Source organism: Suncus etruscus, chromosome 5 (genome assembly GCF_024139225.1).
Source record: "Suncus etruscus isolate mSunEtr1 chromosome 5, mSunEtr1.pri.cur, whole genome shotgun sequence".
In the NCBI taxonomy this organism is placed as follows: domain Eukaryota; kingdom Metazoa; phylum Chordata; class Mammalia; order Eulipotyphla; family Soricidae; genus Suncus; species Suncus etruscus.
Window position 1 is genome coordinate 25570239 of NC_064852.1, and position 17695 is coordinate 25587933.

The window sequence follows — 17695 nt, forward strand, 5'->3', positions numbered from 1 at the left end:
ACAAGTCATCTTTAAGCCTCCTTGGTTCTAGACATTTCACCCTTTTGTCTAGGAAGGACACGTAACTATCTAGGAGATAGTTCCGAGTTCATGAGTTTTCTACTGTCTTTTGAGCTCAGTTTGAAAGTAAGCATGGAACATTATTGTCATTAATATCAAAAAAGAGTCATCAATGTTGATAGCATCTGTGTGACCTCAAATCTTGTTTTCTACTTTCTGGGTAGAGAAATATTTCAGAGACAAATGTGATTTACTGTTTGTCTTAGCAGTGGTATATATTTGGTCATTTAAGATGTGACCAATGTGTTGATAGGTAGATTTTTCTTAAAGTTACCCAATCTTTGGGGAGCTATTGAACTAAAATCAAGTTGGCATTTAGCTATTGGAGCACTCTTGAGTTCATATAAGGGATTTTTAGAGATATATTTTGTAAAAGTAAAGTTGTTCTTTGAAAAAAAAAAAAAAAAAAAAACAAAACAAAAAACTACTTACTAGGGCTAGGGGCCGGGCGGTGGCGCTAAAGGTAAGGTGCGCCTGCCTTGCTTGCGGTAGCCTTGGACGGACCGCGGTTCGATCCCCCGGTGTCCCATATGGTCTCCCAAGCCAGGAGCAACTTCTGAGCGCATAGCCAGGAGTAACCCCTGAGCGTTACCGGGTGTGGCCCAAAAAAAAACCAAAAAAAAAAAAAAACTACTAGGGCTAGAGAGAAAGAGTGGGTAGACCACTTACCTTGCACACAGCTAACCAGTTTGGTTACTTGAGCCGTAACGGGTATGCGTGCCCCCCCCCCCCCCCTTAACTACTGCCTGAACTTGACAACGATTTTGGTATGCCTTTATGGTTAGCTATTCTATCTCATTGTACTCCTTACTGACTATATGACTAGCTTTTCAGTCTGAAATGATGCGCCCATGCCTTTTTACCTAGCTTGCATACAATAATTTTTACCTGTTGTAAAACCTGTTTCAAAAGACTTTCTTATGACACAACTTTTTCCTTCCGAGGCTGAGTCAGCATATTGAGCACATTATAAAGCTTTATTTGTCTCATTGGTTGTCTATGGAGTCAAGTAAATATGAAAAGTTTGTTCAGTTGACAATCCTTTTGTTACTTATATTGTTGAAGGATATGGCCTATAAGCATTATTGTTTAAAGACCTACTCATGCTAATCAAATCCTGGTGGTTTGCTGTTTCTTTATAAATTATTTTGCTTTGCACAGTCTTTGGTATTTCCCTTATCCTCTATAAAGTATTAAGAGAGCATCTAGTAGTTTATGTGGATTTTGTATTTATAACATTCAGTAGAGTTATAATGAATAGATTCTCTTTCCTAGCCATTTGCTAATAATAGGAGTTTCAGACCCAACAATATAAATATTTTAAGCATTACTTAGAGTAACAGCAGTATTACAAGCATTTGGAACTATTAATACCTAACTCGTTTTAACAGGTAACATTTTAGATTGGTGCTATGAATAATGAATGCATGAAACAGTCAAAGCTAATAGTAACACTTTATCATTGTTGCCAACACATGAAAAAAACACCATTAAGCAAGGGTGGAATCATATTTAGGGATTTTTATGTATTATAGTGTTTTATATGTATTATGTTGTACAATATATATTATATGGTTATGTATTATATTCAAATAAACACATTTCTTCGAAGAAATAGTATTTATAAAGCACCACAATCTTTCATGATAGAGTTCTCAAACACATGATTTTTACACATTTTAAAAATGAAAATTTTGTCTAAAAAGAATTGATAATGATTTAGTAATGAACAGCATGCCACAGTAACAGGCATTTCTGTATTCATTTAGATAATTTGAAGTGTTTCACATAAAAAGTAAAGCTATTAGACCAGTTATATTTTTTAAATGAATTCTAGAATTATCCCATTAATTTGTCAATGAGGAAGAGAAAATTTTCTTATGTTTCTAGCAAAATAAGTACATTCTTTTGCTCTATCAGTAAATTAGCCTCAGAAGTTCTTTTTCTGTTAGAGTTAGCTTCAAAGCTTTGACTGTAACAATTAGTAGTTGTCATAGTGTCACCAGATAGTCTTATCTATTTCTAGCCTTTTTCAGATTTAGTTTACTCTTGTTTGTCTCATTAATTTTAGTAATATTTGTTTTGTTTATTGTTGCTTAGATGTCTTTTTATTGATGGTAGGTCTTACTATCTTTTTGCTTATTTTTCTACTGCTACTTGTTTTTTAACACTTATTCAGGGCTAGAGAGTTTGGCGGCTCTCAAGGATTCATGACAATGGTATTTAAGGTTGACCTTGGCAATATTGAGTCCTTACCTCCATTCAGCACCTCCACACCCTGAAGACTTAAAAATTGAGTCACCCACACCTGCTAACAGAGTATCCCTTGAGTGGTCCCATGTCCCTCCCAAAACAAAACATACTAACCAAAAAATGTCATTTTAGAATATGTGTGCATTATTTTTATCAATGGGAAATAATATAAGTTTCTTTTGTTTTACTAATTTTAATTGATGTTCCTTATTAGGGACTTACTTTGCTTCTAGGTTATTTGGTTAATGTTTTTTAAATTTTTTTGGAAATGAAAGTAAAAATGTGGTAAATGTGGTACTTTGAGAAAATAGCAATTTTGAGAATTAGGAGGCTAGATCCTCAGATTGTTACAATCTCAAAGGTCTTTTGAAGTTCTTAAAATTTATAGATTTTATATAATCCCTTGTATCTTATACCTTTTACTCAACTCTGAAGATAAATTGTTATTGAAGTTTTGCAAATGGTGAAACTAAGATACAGAAAATTAAGCATTTTTCTCCCAAGGTCACAGTCAGTTAATTACCAATTTAAATCTATACTCCATGCAGTCAACTTTCATAAAATGTTCTTTCTCTTATTTACATTCAGATTATAAGGTTCTTTATAATCCTCCCCAGGTTATTTTTTTTTTTAAAAGTTCAACATATCCCTCTATTACAATTATGGAGACACTAGTATTAATAGATTACTGAAAGAAGAGTACATAGTGACATAATTTTATATATTATGTGCCCCCTCATAGAGATTCAGAATGTGCTTTATGATATTGAAAACTGAGAAAAGCAACGTTAACCTCTGGGGAACTTGGAGAAAAAACAAAACTTAATGTTTTGTGTTAGGTAGATAATACCAAAAATCTTTTCTGGAATGTAATATTGCACAATTCGTCGTAGTACAGGAGAGTAGGTTGGGTCATACCTGATGTTTAGGGACCATTTCTAGAATGACACCCAAAAGTACCCAAAGGAATGGCATATGATGCCAGGGATTGAACTAGAGTAGGCTATCTGCAAGGAAAGCACCTTACCTTCTGCTTTATCTCTGCAGCCCAAGATATTATAATATTAATTTAATTTGCAGTAAGATTGTATTTATAACTTATTTGAAGAATTTTAGCTAATTGGAATGCTTAGGGAATATTTACATACATTATTAAACCTTATAAGTATTTGACTTACAAACAAAACATCTGTCTTTTTACAGTTATTGGAGTTTATTTGCTTATTCAGCTTTCATCAGTATATCAGCATTTAAAAGCTTTTTTCATTAGCAGCTACTACATTTTATTTTTTATTTCATCATGGATTAAATAAATGGTAGGAATCATTCTTCGGAATAGCTTTCATCTGGGAATTTAACCCAAGTATGCATTTTTCCTAGATATTGATTATGTTTGGTGTGTTTATTTCTATTCAAAGAACTAAATTTTAGGGGCCGGAGCCATAGCATAGTGGCAGGGCATTTGCCTTGCACATGGCTGACTCAGGAGTGACCTAAGTTCAATCCCCAGAATCTCATATGGTCCCCCAAGCCAGGAGCGAGCTGAATGCATAGCCAGAAGTAACCCCTGAGTGCCCCCAGATGTGGCCCAAAACAAAACAATAAAAACAAAAAACAAAGAAATAAGTTTTAAAGAACTTGTACAATTTTTACTATCAGTACTTTAATTTATAATGAATACAGAAGTAATTCTGAATTTAGGGGTGGGAATGTAGAATTGCTATTTTCAAATTCTCAGATCAAAACTACCCTCAAAGTTCCTTCTTAAATGAGTTCATGAAAATATGAAAATGATTGTAAATTTGCTTAGGGAAAATATAATGATACTGTATCTAGTTTGACATATTTCCCAGGAATGAAGTATTCATGCTTTCCTTGGTGTTTCATTAACCACAAGTTTTGTAAAAGAATGTAAATTTTATTTGTTGATCTTTATTCTCCAACATTTGCTAGAAAACTAAATGTTGGCACTGAGTAAAAGTGACTTAATAAGAGGCACAGAAAGGAAATAAGTAGTCAATTGGGAAACGTGGATCCTGGCCCCTTCTTTCTAATTTAGCTCACAGCCCTTTTCTACTACAATGCTTTATCTTCTTAATTACCTTTCTTGCGCAAACATTTGCTCCTCCTGGTTTTATAGCTCTTACACTCCTTTCCTCCTCTTTCTTACACATTAGCCATTGTGAATTGTTGATGGCCTTGTTCCATTTCCTGTACTCATTCTTTATCCTTTACTCTGCTCACAACTGTTTAAATACGCTTTTTGATGGAATATAAAAGTGCGTAAGATTCAGTATGATTTACAGATTTTTTTTTTTGTTTGTTTTTTGGGCCACATCCGGCGGTGCTCAGGGGTTACTCCTGGCTGTCTGCTCAGAAATAGCTCCTGGCAGGTTCTCCTCCCCCTCCCCCCCCAATATAGGGGACCATATGGGACACCGGGATTCAAACCAACCACCTTTGGTCCTGGATCGGCTGCTTGCAAGGCAAACGCCGCTGTGCTATCTCTCCGGGGCCCTTTTGTTTTTTAATGTGTCTAGAGGGAAGTCCTTTTATTTGAGGGGAGTTTGGGAAAAAGTGGTTGTGCCACTGTTTCTGAGTGTTATCAAGAGTATCCCTTAGCCTTGTTTAGAGGATGCTTAATTATGAGGTGCCTGAATTTGCAGGCAAGGTGCTTTAATCCCTATTATAACTTGCAGGTATATGGTGGTGGTGGTGGTGGTGGTGGTGGTGAGGTGTCATTTTAATAATTACTGTGCATAGTAAGATGTGAGTGATACAAAAAAAAAACTCAGAAATTCAGAAAAGATTAAAATAATCTGGTTTTTTTTGTACATAACAATTGATGAATTTGAACTGTCCAACAAAAATTGGAATTTATTGACTTACATCCCACATGGCTAAGAGTTTTATCATACTGCATCCAAAAGTTCAAAGTTCAGAGAGTGTCATGGAGACTGTTTCCCTTACCCCTTTATAGGTAATTGGACTGAAAAGTGGGTTTGATAAGAGTAAAGGAGCATTGTTCCTGTATTCTTTTGAGTTCAAAGTTCAAATTATGTCATGGAGACTGCTTCCCCTGCCCCTTTGTAGCTTCTTTAGTCTTTCCATATTGTTTAAAAATCTCCTTTCTTGTTCCTTAAGCATTTGAAATGTTTTCTTTCAACTCAGATGAGGCTTTTGTTTCTAGCAATATTATTTCGCCATGTTTTTAACATGCCTTTAGTCTGAAAAGCAGACTCTTTTCATAGTTAAAGTGACTTTTTAATAGTGCTTTGTTTCTTTTTCTTCTTTGAGCCAGAGATGAATCCCAGTCATCGAGAGATTAAATTACAAGTACTTATTCTTTATTTTGAAAGAGATACCATAATTTCAGTGGTACTCTGCATAGATTGAGGTTCCTTTTATTAAAGATCTTTAATCTTTGAATGATTTGCCTAAAAGATTTAGAATAACTAAAAAGACATTCAAAATTTTAAATGATGGGGAATGGCAGCATAACTTTTTATTTTGAAATTTAACATTAGAAAATCATAGTAACAAAAAATAATGTATTTTATCTTCTAAGTCTGAAGTCAACTAATGGGTTAATTTTTGAGTTGTTCTGGGGACTTAAAATTTATTTTTAATTTTTTTTTTTTTTGGTTTTTGGGCCACACCCGTTTTATGCTCAGGGGTTACTCCTGGCTATGTGCTCAGAAATCGCCCCAGGCTTGGGGGGACCATATGGGACGCCGGGGGATCGAACCGCAGTCCTTCCTTGGCTAGCGCTTGCAAGGCAGACACCTTACCTCCAGCGCCACCTACCCGGCCCCTATTTTTAATTTTTTAATTAAAAATGACCCACCATCATTGTGAACTTCCCTCTACTGATGTCTTTAGTATCACACAAGCCTGTCCCTTAGCAGTTACAAACAAATTTACTTATATTGTTTGTTACAACAGTGTCAAATTAAGTTATCTGAAAATAGGTCAAAAAAGTCACTTTGTGATTATTGTCATATCTCCTGGTATATAATTAAAGTTTGAAGATTTACTGAGCTGCTTGATTGAGTCTTCAGTGTTACTCTTTGCTCATTGAGCTTGGTGGGTTTTATGTAACTTTCCCATCAGATTTGTTGTACTTGTACTGGGCTATATTATGTTAATACTATAAAATCTGGAGGAGGTGTTATGTGGCCATATATGTGAACTCATGCTCTGTAGAGCTGGATCTTAATATGTAGGAAGAGGTCAGGTGTATCCAGAAGGGAGGGAAATAGCCTTATAGGGGATTAAGTCTTCAAAAACGGGCGATAAAGAAATGCCTTTTATACCATATGATAACTATATTTTCTTGTTATTAACTCAGGTTCTTTTTGTTGTTATTGTTGTTGTTGTTGTTATTATTATTATGCGATACCTACCTGATTCTCTTGGCTCTGTGCTCAGGGATCACTCTCTGTGGGTCTCTGGAGAACATATTTGTGCCAACTTGGGTCAGCTGTGTGCAAGGCAAGCCTAAATTCAATTCTAAACTCTTAGTGGTTTTTATGTTTGTTTAGTGTTTTTGGGGGGGGGGGTTTGGACCACACCCAGCGGTGTTCAGGGGTTACTCCTGGCTGTCTGCTCAGTAATAGCTCCTGGCAGGCACGAGGGACCATATGGGACACCGAGATTCCAACCAACCACCTTTGGTCATGGATCGGCTGATTGCAAGGCAAACGCTGCTGTGCTATCTCTCCAGGCTAGTGTTTTTTTTTTGTTGTTGTTGTTTTTTGTTTTTTTTTTATAACCTTTCTTTTCTCTAAAATTTGGGAGAGGGATAGGGCTTGGGTATATGCCCGCAGCTATTTTTGACATTGCTCTATGATGTGCAGAGTTGGCACCTGAATCCACTGCATGCCAGACTATTGCTTGGCCTGTTTTGTATGGTTTTCTAGCCCTAGAAATTGTAAATCTCTTGAATGATACTCTGTTTTCAATAGATTTCTTTTTTATATATGCATGTTATAGATTATTTAGCAAAAGATTAATAAAGCCATGTTCTGGCCAGAGATAATTACATTAGTAGTGAGGAATAGTTTACCAGGACCTGGGGGTGGCAGGGTGTTGAATCACATCAGACAGTGCTCAGGATGTACTCCTAGATCTGCATTCAGACAGACACTTTATCTCTTAAATCCCATCTGTATAACCTTGCATACTAGTAACTTTAACTGACCAATGGGAACCACTATATTTTTTGTTTACCCAATCATTTGTTCATTATTTTTATGCATGTGTTCTATGTAATCTTCAGTGATGTTTATACTTTATAATGAATGGGTTATTTGCATAGATGTGCTAAACAGCTTTTGCTTCAACATCCCATTGTTTCTAGGTGAATGTTAACTTTGAACCCTTTACTCATTATATTGAAGTTTGTATATGCTTGATTAGTGGTCATGATTTTCTTATATACATTTTAATTAGCCATTAACTAAAAGTGAAGTTTTAAATTTGGATTGTTTGGGCCAGAGCACTAGTACAGCAAGTAGAGCATTTGCCTTGCCCTTGGTCAGCCCAGATTTGATCCCTAGCTCTCCAGATGGACCCCCAAACCCTCTAGAAGTAATTTTTAAGTTCAGAACTATGAGTAATCCCTGAGCACCACTGGGTATATCCCCCTGACACCCAATTGGAAAGTCTATCCTGAATTGTTTGTTTCAAATGGGACTCAGAAATATGAGTATGTGCCTCACTCAGAAACTCTGCCTCCTTTTGATAATCATCATTACTGAATTGTACTAATGTTATTTGAAGATATTCATGTATGCTGCTCCTTCATTAATTATGTGTATGTTTTATTTTGCTGTCAATAAATTTTATTTGTTTGTTTATTTATTTATTTATTTATTTATTTATTTATTTATTTATTTATTTAGGTTTATGGGCAACACCCAGCGATGCTCAGGGGTTACTCCTGGCTCAATTGTAAGAAATCACTCCTGGCAGGCTCAGGGGATCATAGAGAATGCCGGGGATCAGACCCCAGTCTGTCCCGAATCAGCAGCATGCAAGGCAAACACCCTACCACTGTGCTATTGCTCCAGCCCCATAAATTTGATTTTTGTTTGTTTGTTTGTTTGTTTGGGTCACACCTGGTAGTGTTCCTGGGTTACTCCTGACTCTATGCTCAGAAATGGCTCCTGGCAGGCTCAGGGGGCCATTCAGGATGTCGGGATTTGAACCACCGTCCTTCTACTCTGCATGCAAACACCTCCATGCTATCTCTCTGGCCCCCAAATTTGATTTTTTTAATTGAACTCTCAAAAGACTTATGTTAAATCATTAGTCATCACCTTTGTAATTTCTTGCACATTTCAGCTCTTTGATGCCCCCTAGCCTGCATCAAATTTAGCTTTTGCTTTCCGTTGATTGTATTTTTTGTGACATCCAGGTTGAATTTGTTATGTGGGGGATGTTAGAATTACTTTTTAGTAGGGAATCCCCAATCAAGGCTCAAGTTGTCCAGTGACTACTCCCGGTAATAAATCTGATAATTTCTGCTTTAACTATTCAGTGCTCATACCACCCGGGCTATATGTGGAGGTGCTGAGCAGAAAGGTGATTGGGGAGGGTGTTATGTCAGAAACTTAGAGTAGGATCTAAGCTGTCAAGCCCTTTGAGCTGTCTTCCTGGCTGAAATTTCAGGTTTCTGTGAACTTTGAACTTGTTCATTGTGCCTTAATTTTAGGATGCTTTGATAATACATACCTATTTGTGCTTTTCAACAGCTTTTGTTCATATCTTGAAATTGTTTTCAACTTATGGTCATATGCATCGTATACTATGACACAGTGTGTAACAGTCATTCTTATATTGCATACTGTTTTTTTTTTTAATTTGGGAAATACTTTTGACTCTCTGAATTGTCACACTTACTCAGATTATATCAACTTTTTAGAGAGTCACAATTAAGTGGGAGTAGAATACCCAGGCTACCTGAAAGAATAGAAATAATCAAAGTAGTATACCAACCTACCTAAATTAATTCATTTATTTCTGTTACATAGTTTTCCATACTGATTTTCATGGACCTTCCCCTTCCCCAGCTAGATAATAGTTTAGGATTTGTAACCCGAGACGCAATTAGTGATGCACTATTTTTACTATAATTATTTGACCATTAAAAAAATAAAATGTGTATATATTACTTATAAAATTTATATACATATATAATGTGTTATATTCTTTGTTACCTTAAAATAAAAATAACAATTATTTGGATGAAATAGCTCCATAGCTGGTTTGCCAGTCTTGGTCTGAAGATTTAACTAAAATATTTTAATAGCCGCAACTTATATCAGATTGTTGAATAGTTACTAAATCTTATGTGAAATTCTGTGCAGGATAGCAAGGTTATATTTAATATTCAGATGTGTTGATTATATTTTGTAGTGATAGCGAAATATTTCTAACTTTTCCAGAGCTTCTTTGCCTGGAAAAAAGCATAAGTTACTAGGTGAGTTATTTTCTTGTTTTGTATTTAAATGTAGTATGAGTAGCTGGTGTTTAATTAAACTCAATTTTTTGTGACCTGAAATTATTCCTCTAATAATCTATATATAGCCTAAAAAAACTTTAAAATGTGAAAGGATTAAAATGAACTAACATGTTTGGAGAGTTAAAGGTAAATTTTAAACAACTTGGTAGAGAGGTAGCAGTGGGAAGCTCTTTATAGAAAAGTCTTCATAGAACAGATGTGAAGAAGTAACTCTAGGCAGAATCTGTAATACTCTATGGAGTATGCCATTGTATCAGTGATAATATGTATTTCATCTTGGAATCTCCGTCAAAGCATATGTATAATAAAAAGCATTTATTTTAGCTTATATTTTATTGATTTTCTGAAATAAATATGTTACAGAGTTTGTCATAGTTCTTAAAAATACTTAAATTTTATGTATTGTCCATAATGGTTTGTGTTTAAGAAATTTCCTGCTTTATTAACAAAAGTAGTTACTTATTATTGACTAATTGTAATGCTGAATCAAACACAGTACCACACACCTTCAAGGCATGTGTTGTACCTCTGCACCTCCTTCCTGGTACTGCTGTATTTGTTAGTAATAATTTCTATAAACTTTTACTCACATTTACATTAGAAATGTTCACATCAAAGATTATCATTTGCTTTTAAAAATGTTTTCCTTTTACACAGGATAATGGGTATCATGGAAATTAAATTATGCAGTCATTTAGTGAGAACAGTAAGTGCAGAGTATTTTTACTCTTGGTGTGTGTGTGCATGCGTGTGTGTATCAACACCTGTATGTTTACAAATAGGAGTCTGTGTTAAGTATAGGCTATTATTTTATTTTATTTCTATTAGATGTCTTTTTTAAAAGACTTGTAAGTGTTGCATTTTGATGTTCCATAAAGTTATAAACATTTCATAAATGTTGGTATAGTAGCGGTATCATAATTTTTTTTCTGGCGAAATTAAAAGGATCTGTGATTCTTGCATTCATAGTTTGTTTTTGTGTGCACCATCTATATTTGTGTTATGTATTTCCTTTAATCTTTCCCCTGATTCTTTTGATCAACTTGCTGCATTGAAAAGTTTTAGTTCATTTTGGCTCACCTGAACTTTTCAGATTTTTCTTTATACAGTATCTTTTTTTAACTTTCCAAATTATTGTGACTCACTTAGAATTAAAACAGACATCAAACACATTTATATAAAGATTAATCTTTATAGTCATTATGAAAATACATATTGTCTCTACTAATGTCACTAATAAGGAATTTATCCTAATTGAATATAACTCATGGAATTTTATTCAATTAAATATTTACAATGGGAATATAAAGTGGTTATAGAAAACATTTTTGCTTTTTTTTTTTTTTTTTTTTTTTTTTTTTTTTTTTTTTTTTTTTTTTTTTTTGGTTTTTGGGTCACACCCAACAGCGCTCAGGGGTTGCTCCTGGCTCTACACTCAGAAATTGCTCCTGGCAGGCTCAGGGGACCATATGGGATGCCGGGATTCGAACCACTGACCTTTTGCATGAAAGGCAAACGCCTTACCTCCATGCTATCTCTCCAGCCCATATTTTTGCATTTTTTTTATAAAAGTAAATAAACATGCATTTATTAGTCCAGTAGTTGCATTCTGAAACATTTATCCCACATCTTCTCACAAAAACTTCAAATTGAATGCTTAGAGTATCTTTGTTATTATTCACTGGGCAGCTAATTTTACTATAGCTTATATTTATGGAATAATCCTCAGCAATAAAAATGAATAAACTAAATGAATAAACTGTTAACCAACATAATTTAGTTGTGAAATAGTTTGTGAAATAGAGTGTGAAATAGTTTGATTGAGAAATGCCACTGTTAAAATAGTAAAATGCTAGAATCTTGACTAGATAATTGGTTACTAGATGACGGTGGCAATGGTTATAAATAATTGTGCATGGGTTCCTGGTATTCTGTGAACTATTCTGAAATGACTGTGGTGGTAGCCATGAATCTGCACCTATGACAAATTGTATAAAACTAAATGTACACATTTTTGCCCATGTAAATAAACATAATCGGGGAGATCTGCACAAAATCATTTATCTGTATCACTTAATTTTCCTGATTTTATTGCAAAACGAGGGTAGTTTTGTAAAGATTATTTGAATCTCATTAGTCTTTTTTGGGGTATTGAGGGGGATTGGGACCACACCTAGAGGAATACCCACCTAGGAATACCTGGCTCTGTGCTCAAGGTAGTGCTTAGGGAACCAGCTGCAGTGTGGGATCAAATCAGAATTGATTCCTTGCATAACAAGTACCTTAAACCCAGATATGGTAATCCACAGTTATCTCTGGAAGGAAAACTTTAATTACAAAGTAAATATACAAATAGATAAGTGAATACATAAACAAAATATTTCAGGAGAGTAGGCCAGGAAATACAGGAAGATAAAAGATACGAGATTTTGCAGAGATTTCTTTGTTCCCTTAGCAATATTTCATAGACCAATGTTTTTCAGCCTGTTTCAGACCTTAACCCACTTCCAGTCTCATTCTTGTGATCTCTATGTTCTTTTAGTTAGCTTCCTTGTCTTATTTTATAGGTCTCTGTTTATACACCTGTGGCCCTTTTGGAATATCAGGGGCCAGGGGTCATCAAAGGGGTTACTTATGGATCCTGACATAGAAATGCAGATCTGATAGACGAAATTCTTCAGTCAGCCTTGTGACCCACTTGTGCTCAGGGATCACTCATAGAAGTGTCCAGGGAATCAAACTGGGAGGTTAACCACTGCCCCCCCTCTCCCCCCCCATATTTATATTTATTTCTAAGGCAAGATAATTTCTTAATTTTTTTAAAGAAACTACATTTTTCCTTTGTCATCTTTGGTGCAAAGGGTTGAACCCAGGACTTCATACATGTAAGGCATGAGCTTTTATTGTTGAACCACATTTCCAGCCAGGAAAACTATATAACTTTTAATACGTCATATTATATATGTGAGTAGAAGATAGTGTGTGAGTAGAAGAATCTTTTTATCAAATTTATTTCCTCTTTACTTTGAATGCATAGTACTATTCTACTTTTGGGTTTTAAGGAATGAGAAACATCAGAAGCCGTATATTATTATTTCTTTTTCTTTTGAGAATGTCTAGAAAATAAGATGGTATGTATTTCAGAATTTGGATATTTGCCTTTTATAAAAATGTTGCCAAAAGAGTAGCATATAAATTATTCATGCTTAGAGTGAGAGAAAAATATGTAAGCATGTTGTTGAAAAATATTTTAGGGTGCTATATTCTTTTATGATAGATATTACCTAGAGGTCTTCCTTGTCTTTTTTCTTTTCTCAAGAAGCAAAATATAAAGATGCAACAACACATTTTGTCTGAGTCTGTCCTCACTTGTACTTCAGTGAGAAATGAGTTTGAGGATTAGTTTGACTGCCATTTATAATTTCAATCATAAATGCTATTCCTACATGGGCAATCTTTGGGCAGTTTTTTTTTTTTTTTTTTTTTTTTTTTTTTTTTTTTTCAAGAAGCTGGCTGCACAGAAAGTTAGAGAATCTAGGTGAGGTGCTCTGTGCTGGTGGTCCCTGGGGTTAGGTATTTTTAGGCGAACCACTGTTTTGAGGGAGTTTTATCTTCAAGTCTCTCGAGACAGTGGAAATAGGTTCTTGGAAATGCTGTTGAGATAAACATAGGTTAAGTCTTAACTTCCTTTTCGATTTTTTAAAGACTACCTAATTTAAACTTTCCCTAAGTATTTCATTAAAAAGGTTTGTCTTTTATATAAAGGTTTGCCTTTATTTTTTTATTTTTTTTATTTTTGGTTTTTGGGTCACATCTAGCAACACTCAGGGGTTACTCCTGGCTCCATGCTCAAAATCGCTCCCGGCAGGCTTGGGGTACCGTATGGGATGCTGAGATTTAAACCACCATCCTTCTTCATGCAAGGCAAATGCCTTACTTCCATGCTATCTCTCCAGCCCCTAGAAAATTCATTAATTAATTTGGGTCACACCCCTGCTGCCGGGTGTGGACCCCCCAAAAAAAAACCCAAAGAAATTAATTTTCTATAGGGCAATTAGATAGAAACATATACAATAACTTACCGTATATACCCAAGTATAAGCCAAGTTTTCCAGCACAAAATTTATTCCGAAAACCCAAACTCGGCTTATACTCAGGTTATACAGGTTATTTGATTCGGTGTGTGCACCGAATCAAATGCATGTAGCCTCCAGCCATCTGCTGGTAAGGGTAGTGCTTTGGCTCAGTCCATAGTCATGGCTGAGCTGAAGAGGAAGGCAGTTGAACTGAACTGTATGTCACTGAACTAACTCACATTATTTTGCACTTTGTTTGAGACCAACAACAGTGATGATGATACCTGCAAACCCAGTGATGATGACAATGTCTATGCTGATACACTCACATAAGGTACAGCTGAAACTCTGGACATATGGATGATAATGATGAGGAATCCAGTTTTGAAGGATTTTAACTTTTGTGATTTAGCTTGATTACCTGTTAAGCTACTGTTTTCTGCACTTTATTTAGAGTTTTAAAGTTATTGTTACTAGTTTACATTTTTTTCTTTAGGAATAAATATTGAAAACATTTAACCTACTGATTCCTCGATTACTGTAATTGTTTGGGTATATATTTTTATTTTTGAAATTTATCAGTGACTGCTTTATTTTCCACCTTGTCTTATACTCGAGTCACTAAGTTTTCCCAGTTTTTAGGGTAAAATTAGGGGGGTCGGCTTATATTTGGGTCAGCATAAACTCATGTATATATGGTATATATATATGCACTTTTAAAAACACAGACTTTGAAATCATCTGATTTTTAATTCTTTGATTCTGTATGCAATCAGAGTTCAAGATTTTAAAGAATTCTATTTTAAAACATATAATTGTTATCAAGGAAAAGGATCATACTTTAACTTTTGGAAGCAGGGCAAAATGTAACACTGAATCTTTGTGGCTTTTGTAGTAGTTGGGATAATATGTATGTCACAATATGTATGTGATATGCTGGGCAGCATATGAGGCCTTCACATGTACATGACAGAGCTTTACACTGAGCCACACCTCCAAGCTTGTATTTTGTTTTAATTTTATTTCATTGAAACCTTGTTATTTACAAAGTTCTTCAGATTTGGATTTCAGACATACAGTGGATCAGGGCCATTTGCACCACCAGTGTCGACCTCCCTCTACTAGTGTTCCCAGAGTGCATCCTATTCCACCACCCTTTGTTCCCTGGCCTGCTAGTATAACAGACCCATGGTAAATTTAGATGATTAAAGATTGGGTCTCTTGATTGTATTGTCGTTGACTTTGGCTTGGATATTTAGTTCTATCCTTCTTACCTCCACCAATGCACCTGAGACTATGTGGCCCCTAGCCACCATTCTTTTTTTTTTTTTCTTCTTAGCTTTATAGAAAAATGCAGAAATAGGAGCCTGAGTGGTGGCACGAGCGGTAAGGCGTCTGTCTTGCCGGTGCTAGCCTAGGATGGACCATGGTTCGATCCCCCTGTGTCCTATATGGTCCCTCAAGCCAGGAGTAACCCCTGAGCGTCACTGGGTGCGGCCCCAAACACCCCTCCCTAAAATAAAAAAAAAAAAAAAGAAAAATGCAGAAATATAGGGCAAGAGTGGTAGTACAGTGTTAGGGCATTTGCCTTGCATGCTACTGATCCAGGATGGACGCACATTTGATCCCTGGCATACCATATGGTCCCTGAGCCAGGAGTGATTTCTGAGCACAGAGCCAAGAGTAACCCCTGAGTGCTGCCAGGTGTGGCCCCAAAAAAACAAACAGGAAGGAAGGAAAGAAAGGAGGGAGAGAGGGAGGGAGGAAAGAAAATGCAGAAATATGAGGTAAAACAAAGTAATTTGTGTCTCAAGGTTCTATATAAAAGGACAGAGCCCCTGTCTAAAATATTAAAATAGGGGGTGGCAGCAAACTTTGGGGAAAAGAGAAAGGAAAACCTTTGGCCTAAAAGCAGGTGTTTCTACCCATGAAGCATTCTGCCATAAGACCAACTCCCGGAAGGCTCCAGGCTCCAGGCAGACTAAGCTGTCTAACCCCAAGTCTTTCTTAATGATCCAGGAAAAGTTCTCAATCATGGTTGTCACAATAAGCTTCTGTAATTTAAGATCTTGCGTTATGCACAGATCCTATGTTGAAGCTAGGGTGTCATGGAGTGTCTTCTGATTTAATATCACTGTTAGGTGGTGAGGTGGGGAAACCTGACCTGAAAGCAAGTTGCTGTTTCCAAGTCGTCAGGGTGTTATATGAACCCACCCTAGAGCAATTCGGTGCCAGGGCAGCATTAGGGCATTCCTTGGTTGAAGTTTGATTCCTGGTGCTAGTGTAGAAAACCATGCCGGTTCCAAAGATGGGATCCAAGTTTGGGGAATGAATGGTCAAATTAATTTATTTCTATGATTTTTAAATATCAAGAGTTTTGGAATCCACTTCTTAGGGTAGGTAATGATATTCTCATTAATTGGAAAAGTAAAAAAGTTCAGAGGCTCAAGTTCTGTTGAAAATTAAAATTTAGAAGCCCAGCACAGATGGTAGAGCACTTGGCTTGCATGTGACTGACCTGAGTTTAATCCTTGGCCTCTCATGTAGTTTCCCCTAATTGCCAGAAATGATTCCTGAAAAAAAAAATTAAGAATAACCACAGAGCATTGCTTTGCATGAGTCCCCGATCCCAAAATTAGTTTAGTCTCTAAATTAAATTCACCAATTTTAATACATTATATTTAGTTATTTATGGACTAGGCAACATAAATGAAAATGAAGTTTATTTTATTTCATCTGATTAAAAAGTTTTTTCACTTTATAGTTACAGTATCAGACTACATGGTTTTATAGATAAGGTGAACATAAACATAAACATGAACATGATATTGAGGACAATGACAACTTCTAATTTATACACTGCCATAGATTTTATTTTGAAACTACTCAAAATGTGGAATGTATTTTACATTGGTAAACCACTGTGATGAGAAATGACTTCCAGGAGCATTTTTGATAGTCAAAATATTTGACTAAATTTGAATTCTTTTTTAAGATCTTATGTTCTAGCAATGATCTTTGGTGGTTTATGTATATCTGTTAGAATGTTGATGGACTATTAAAACTTAATTAAGTATGATTACTTAATTTCTTTTTTTTTTTTTTTTTTTTTTTTTTTGGTTTTTGGGCCACACCCAGTAACACTCAGGGGTTACTCCTGGCTATGTGCTCAGAAGTTGCTCCTGGCTTGGGGGACCATATGGAACACCGGGGGATCGAACCGCGGTCCGTCCGAGGCTAGCACAGGCAAGGCAAGCACCTTACCTTTAGCGCCACCGCCCGGCCCCTGATTACTTAATTTCTAGCAAAATGTTTTGAAGGAGAGGGAATTTTTTTTTTTATTTTGGAGTGTGATATTGTGGGTGTGTCACAATAAATACATACAGTCAAACTACTCAGGGCCTAGGTGAGCAAGAGGGATGCTTAGTCAATGTTATTACACTGTCAGGGGTAATAAGAAAAAATATATTCCTTCTACTTGTATTCAGAAAAGTATAAGGTGCTGTTTTCCTTCTCTCCTGTTCAGTTACCAGATTGCTATTTACACAGTCCTTGACTGTGTTGGATTCTGTTTTGTTTATTTTAAAGTGCCTAATTTATTCTTCAGGAAAGAATACTAAGTATTGTTAAGATCATTTTGCAGATGACAAAACAGCTTCAGCAAGGTTAAGTATCATCATCATGTTTTTACTATTGGTAGGAATACTTTGATCTCTTTCATTCAAAATTTTCTCATTTTAACTGCTTTTCTCATTTTAACTGCCACACTATTCTTTAT

General features: G+C 35.6%; 1 protein-coding gene across 2 annotated transcripts in view; it reads left to right on the forward strand.

Annotated features, from left to right (window-relative positions):
• TCF12 (transcription factor 12) overlaps nt 1-17695 on the forward strand; it is a 332249-nt gene that overhangs the window by 149098 nt on the left and 165456 nt on the right. The gene's annotated exons all lie outside the window — the stretch shown is intronic.